Source organism: Urocampus carinirostris, chromosome 12 (genome assembly GCF_059441175.1).
Source record: "Urocampus carinirostris isolate Australia breed hairy pipefish chromosome 12, RoL_Ucar_1.0, whole genome shotgun sequence".
Taxonomy (NCBI): Eukaryota; Metazoa; Chordata; class Actinopteri; order Syngnathiformes; family Syngnathidae; genus Urocampus; species Urocampus carinirostris.
Window position 1 is genome coordinate 269,895 of NC_142360.1, and position 6,753 is coordinate 276,647.

A 6,753-nucleotide genomic window follows, 5' to 3' on the forward strand; every position below is an offset into this window, starting at 1 on the left:
ATGTTCCAAAGGAACTACTTTCTGTGTAATAATATTGTAGTTATCACCCTGCGCACGGCGTGTAGTGATACAATGTATAGGTCGATCATCAACTGCTGAATCCGTTAAAGATTGTTCAAGCGGTAAAGTCATGTAAACTTCATGCCGTTTTTCCCCATCTATATTTTTGATGAGAACACAACAATTGCTGACGAGTCTCGAACCTAACATGTGCAAAATTGTCTCATTTCAACTTTCCGCGGAGTTTTAGTATTTACATGCTTCAACTTCAAATTTCAATTTTTTTTGCGCCTTAACCCAGAAAAAAATGATGAGAGGTTTATAGTCTCGCTGAACGGCTAGCTTGCAAGTTTCTGTAGTCAGCAGGGATTTAGGTATGTGGATAACTGGCCTGCTTTCTGGGGCTGACCTGACCTTCTGAGGAGCGACGGCCTTCACCCTGACTTGGAAGGTGCTCTCACTCTTTTTAAAAATATAGAGTACTGTTTAAGCCTTCCATGACAGGGTACACTAGTGCAGGCCAGGTCACAGGTGATTAGTGAACCTGTAACCACGGGTGTGGAGTCTGTATTGCTGGAGCTAACTAGCGCTATGCTAGATTCATGCAATTCACATAGTTTTTGTAGTTTAGAGCGTTCAATTACCTGCACCACACACCCTTATCTGTACTCTTCTATAACATCTCCTTCTGTGCTTCTTACCTCTGATTCTGGGCGGCAGTAGCTCAGGATGTAGAGCGCTCGTCTTGGGATCAAGGGATCCCAGTTCGAATCCCGGCTCGTCTGTGTTACATGTCGAATTGTCCTTGGGTAAGATACTGAACCCCTAATACCCCCAATAAGCAGGTTAGCGCCTTACATGGCTGCAAGGCCGCTATTGGGAAATGTGGAGCACATTGTAAAGCGCTTTGGGAAGTCATTGAAAAGCGCTATATGAATGCAAATCATTTCATTTCATTCTCCCTTGTTAGGTGAGGAGGGAGAAGAAATAACATTAGTTTCTACCACTAGTCATCCTGCTCCTCCACCTGTCAACAATATCCCTATGGTATGGAATTCGGGCCGCATCTGCCGCCATGCAAGGCACAAGACAAGCAGTATAATCTTGTGGAGGTTACCACTAAGGTTACCATTAAGGTTCAAAACTCGGGAAAGGGTTCAGCTCAGTCCACAGTGCTGAAGCTTGGCCTTCTGAATATTAGATCACTAGCCTCCAAATCTTTACTTGTCAATGACCTTATTAATGAACACAATCTCAACTTTATTGGCCTTTGTGAGATCTGGTTAAAACCAAATAAGTTTGTAGTGTTAAATGAGAATTCTGCCCCTAACTTTGTGAGTTCACACTTGCCACGACCATGCAAATAAGGTGGCGGCTCTGATATCGGAAGGTAAGTTGAAATTTACTCCTGGTACCCCTACTGTTTTTAAAACGTTTGAAGCACTTGTTACGAGGTCCTTGATGTCAACACCAATTTATGTAGTTGTTGTGTATCGCCCACCTGGACCATAATCAAAATTTTTTGGATTAATTTTCGGAACTGTTAACAGACTTAGTAACTTATGCGGACAATGTTGTAATTATTGGTGATTTTAATGTACACATAAACTCCGCATCAAATTCACTTGCGATTGCTTTTAAGTCACTGATTGATGCATTTGCTTTTAATCAAATAGTTAATGTGCCCACTCATAAAGATGGGAACACTCTAGACCCGGGGTGTAGTGGACTCAAATGATACACTGTTACCGTATCCTAATGCCATCTCTGATCATTATCTTGTTAAGTGTGAGGTGCTGTTTAATGTTTACTGTGATAAGGAAAATTTAGGCTTTAGTAGTCGCAATATCCGCCCTGCAACGGCATTAGCTTTAAAAGAATTATTACCTACAGTAACTGCGGCCTTCCTTTCATACACTGGGTCTGTTGACTCACTTACAAACAACTTAAAAATTGCTTTGGTTAATGTTCTTGATTCTGTGGCGCCCCTAAGGCATACATTTCGACCTAAGAAGCATACACCTTGGTTTACCGAAGAAACCAGGTCACTCAAACAAGGTCGCAGGAAACTTGAATGAAAATGACGCACTACAAATATGGAGGTCTTCCGACTGGCCTCGTGTGACAGCTTGCTGAAATATAAAGTCGCTCTTGCCTCAGCTAAAGCATCGTTTTTCTCTAAGATTATTGTTAAACATGAAAATAATCCGAATTTTTTGTTCGACTCAATGGCGAAACTTACCAGACAACAACTTAACCCAAATAGTTCTACTTATTCTGCTAATGACTTTAGGGAATTTTTAAATAAAAAGATTAAACTCATCAGGAATGAAATCTTAAACGAACACTCTGCAACCTCGTCCTACCTCAAAGATGCAGAGGTGTTAGGTAAGGACCGTGTTGGCAGTTGTTCAGAAACATTCTCCAGTTTCAATAATTTGTCCCTTGATAGTCTTGAACAGATGGTCAGTAGGGCCAAACAAACTACTTGCCTGCTTGATCAGTTTCCAGCTTCACTGGTGAAGGATCTGTTTGGGATCTTAAGATCATCGTTTTTAAATATTAATAATATATCGCTATCCTCGGGTATGGACCATAACATATTATTTGTTCGTCTGGAATGCATTGGTATCTCAGGAACTGTACTCTTGCGGTTTAGGTCCTACCTGTCAGACAGGATGCAATGTGTTAATTACAGCAATCTGACCTCTAAACTCTCTAATGTCCCCGTGGCGTTCCACAGGGCTCTGTACTTGCCCCCCTTCTTTTTAGTATTTATATGCTTCCGCTTGGTGACATTATCCGCAAGTATATCAGTTTCCATTGCTATGCAGATGACACTCAACTGTATATGCTACTGGAGACAACTGGACAGTTAAGTTGTAAAAATCTGGAGGCTTGCTTTACTGAGATTCAAAGATGGATGTCACTTTATTTTTTGGCGCCTTAACCCAGAAAAAAATGAAATGTTGATTATTGGTCCAACTCATTTTCGTGAGTTATTTTCAAACACTGCCCTAAACCTAGACAAATGTAATATCACCCATAGTGGCTCGGTCAAAAATATAGGTGTTATATTTGATCCTAATCTGTTGTTTCAGTCACACATTAAAAATAATACTAGAATAGCTTTCTGCCACCTCCGTAATATTGCGAAGATTCACTCGATGTTGTCCCAATCAGATGCAGAGGTTTTAATTCATGCGTTTATTACTTCTCGGCTTGATTACTGTAATGTATTGCTTTTTGGTCTCCCGATGTCTAAGCATCAAAAGTTTGCAGCTGGTTCAGGATGCGGCAGCTAGACTCTTGACTAAGACAAAAAGTTTGAGCATATTACTCCTGTATTGGCCAACTTGCACTGGCTCCCAGTCCACTTAAGATGTGACTTGAAGGTTCTCTTATTAAAATACAAATGTTTGCATGGAGTTGTACCCTCTTATCTCTCTGATTTGATTTCCCCCATGTTCCTGCACGGAGCTTCCGCTCAGAAAATGCCGGTCTTGTGACTCCGAGAGCAAGAAGTCTGCACGCTCGAGAGCGTTCTCCACCCGGGCCCCGGTGCTATGGAATGCTCTGCCTCCAGAGATAAGATCGGCAACCTCAGTGGAAGATTTTAAATCTAGACTTAAGACACACTTCTATTCAAAATTGATGCCCACCACATATTTTGTTTTGTCCTGTCTTTTTCCGACTGTCTGGTTGGAGGTGATACGAAGGGTTTCTGTTAAAATAATGCATCTATCCTTCCATCCATCATCTGCACCGCTTATCCTCAGTAGGGTTGCGGGTGTGCTGGAGCCCATCCCAGCTATCTTCGGGTAGTGGGCAAGGAACACCATGAAATGGTTGCCAGCCAGTCCGAGGGCACACACAGACAGACAACTCATTCACATCTAAGGACAATTTGGGCTCAAGTGCATGTTTTTGGAATGTGGGAGGAAGTCAGAGTGCCCGGAGGAATCCCGAACCAGGATGGGGAGAACAGGCAAACTCTGCACAGGAGGGCTGGTAGCTGGATTTGAACCCATGACCTCAGAACTGTGCCGCAGACGTCGCCGTTAAAAGTACCTTCCAGGCAATTAAAAAAAAATCATGCTGTAGAAGACTTTACTTTGGGACACCATTGTTCTTTCAGGCAGACAAGCTAGCCCCGTCCCAACGCCCACCTTTGCATCCACCTTCCTCTCCCTCTTTTTCTCTCTCCCTACTCCAGCTGGAATACATTGATGAAACACTGCTTTCACGCAAGAGCGGAACTTACACAAATTAACCTCTTGCAATGTCAGAAAATGATCAAAGTCAAACATGTGAAATGAATACTGAACTGTGTTTCTCTTTAATTACATTGATTTAATTATCTGGCAGCTACTGGGCATGAGGGTTGGCTTTATTTCGCATATGTGTAGCAAAGGTTGACTTGACAACTCCCCCCAGGTAGGAAAACTCTTTGAGGGCATCAACACAGTATGTGTTTTGTATGGTGAAAAAGGTGATTCTGTTTTCCATTCCTATTTTTGTGTATTTGAACAGCAGTGCTACCTTGGCGTAGTTGTTTCCAGACAAAAATATATATATAAGAAAATCCCCAGCAAGCGTTCCAAATTTCAGCTTGGGCAGGGTATCCCAAAACTTCTTGTAATGATGGACACTTCAAAAAGGGCAATGTTGTCACAAATTTCTTCTGTGCTGGAGACTTTTGGACATTTATTATATGGTAGTTTAACCAAATCTGCCAACTGCCACAGGCAGCTTTCATAAAAAATAACCGCTTTCACGTCAACAAGACAGGGGTGCCACAAAGTAAAATAAATACGAATTTATCGACCTATGATTTCTTAGAAAACTTAACGTTGGTATGATGGTTCATGTAGTTTTGAATAGTATTCATACCAATGTATTTTACTAAATGAAAGTTGTTTTTTGTTCCAATAGAAGGTACAAACTATTACAGAATGTCCCTTTAAGTTAAATAAAAAAATTATCAAGGAAAAACAAACCAATCACCAAAAATCTTCCTTTTCAGACAATATGTTTTAGCATGGGCAGCACGGCGGCGCAGTGGTTAGCGCTTGTGCGGCACAGTTCATGTCATGGGAACCTGTCGTGGGTTCAAATCCAGCTCCAGACTTTCTGTGCGGAGTTTGTATGTTCTCCCCGTGCTTGCGTGGGTTTCCTCCGGGCACTCCGGTTTCCTCCCACGTTCCAAAAACATGCATTTCAGGTGAATTGACCGGTCCAAATTGTCCCTAGGTGTGAATGAGTGAATGAGTTGTCTGTCCCTGTGTGCCCTGCGATTGGCTGGCAACCAGTTCAGGGTGTCCCCTGCCCACTGCCCGGAGATGGCTGGGATGGGCTCCAGCCCCCCCGCGACCCTGAGGAGGATAAGCGGTACGGCTGATGAGATGAGATGAGATGAGATGTTTTAGCATGTTGAAAACCTATTGGGTGCTCTAATAGCTGTAGGAATAGCTTATATTATGTTTATTTCATTCAGAATGTAATTTGGTGGTTACCGGTTTGGCCAGCAGGATTCCCACCCAAATTAATTTGACCTAGCCTCATATTGTATTTCGCATTTTTTCATGAAGGTAGCAATACTGTAAATACATTTCAATTTTAGCTTGGACTAATCATTTTTCAGTTCATTGATATGGATATTGATTAATAATTTCAAAAAGAAAATAGTAGCGACACACAAATAACTGAATCAAACGAAAGAATAAAAAGACATTGTTGACACAAAAGCCCTTGCAGTATTAGAAAACATGAGTGAGGGAAGAAATTCGGACGAAATAATGAAATTACTGTTCCATCAACCCGTAAAGATTATCAACTCATTTAAATGAATGGGCTGTTTTTAATAGCATGTTAGAAATGAAATGTTATTTGCACAGCAATCAAACGGTTTATTGTAAAATTATTTCTGTCCTACCTTTAGGTCAGACAAAGCAGCACGTGAGGGGAAGGAATAAAAAGGTCTTGGGGATTAGCCGCATGGCGGGAAATTAAAACCCTCCTCAGAAAACTCTGTATAATATTTTTTGCACCCCACAGACGAATTATAGGGAAAAGGAGAACCATGGTTTGGTTTTGCCATGTTCCAGGCTGGGGAGATGAGGCTGTGGCGTTCAGCCTTCTTCCTCATTGTACCCAGGCGGCCTAAGCTAGCAAGGCCTCCCCTCCTTCAAGCATGTGTGAAAGCAGCAGAAAGAAGAAGAGGAAGTCTAAGAAGAATAAGAAACTAGTAGTTGTGTCATTGACAACAATAGCAGAATCACTGCCACCAATAGTCTCTTGTTCAGCACCCAGGAAAGCTGACTTAGGCATTTTCTGTGGGCGCTCAAGTTTTTTCCGAGCAACAGTTCCGTGTTTGGTTTGGATGATACAAGACCTTGGTTTTGCAGCTTTCTCAATGACTTTTGCTGGTGTTTTCCAAATCTTCTCAATTATTTGATCGGAATGGAAATCTATATTGTAGAATTCATTGAAATATCCAATTTTCCTATTTCACCTTGTGACTATGTATACGTTGTTTCAGCAATCCCTCTGGGCATCTGCATGTTATTCAAATATTCAATTGGTGAAGGATGCCAGCAATTTTTTAAACCATCTGTGGACATCACTGTTTGGGAAAATGTGCTTGTCCAACAATCATTATCACAGGAAAAGACTTATCAGATCAGTGTGTAAAAAGGAAAATGTGCCAGTTCCATATGCCATGTCTTTTTCGAAAAAGTATGTTCTATTGAT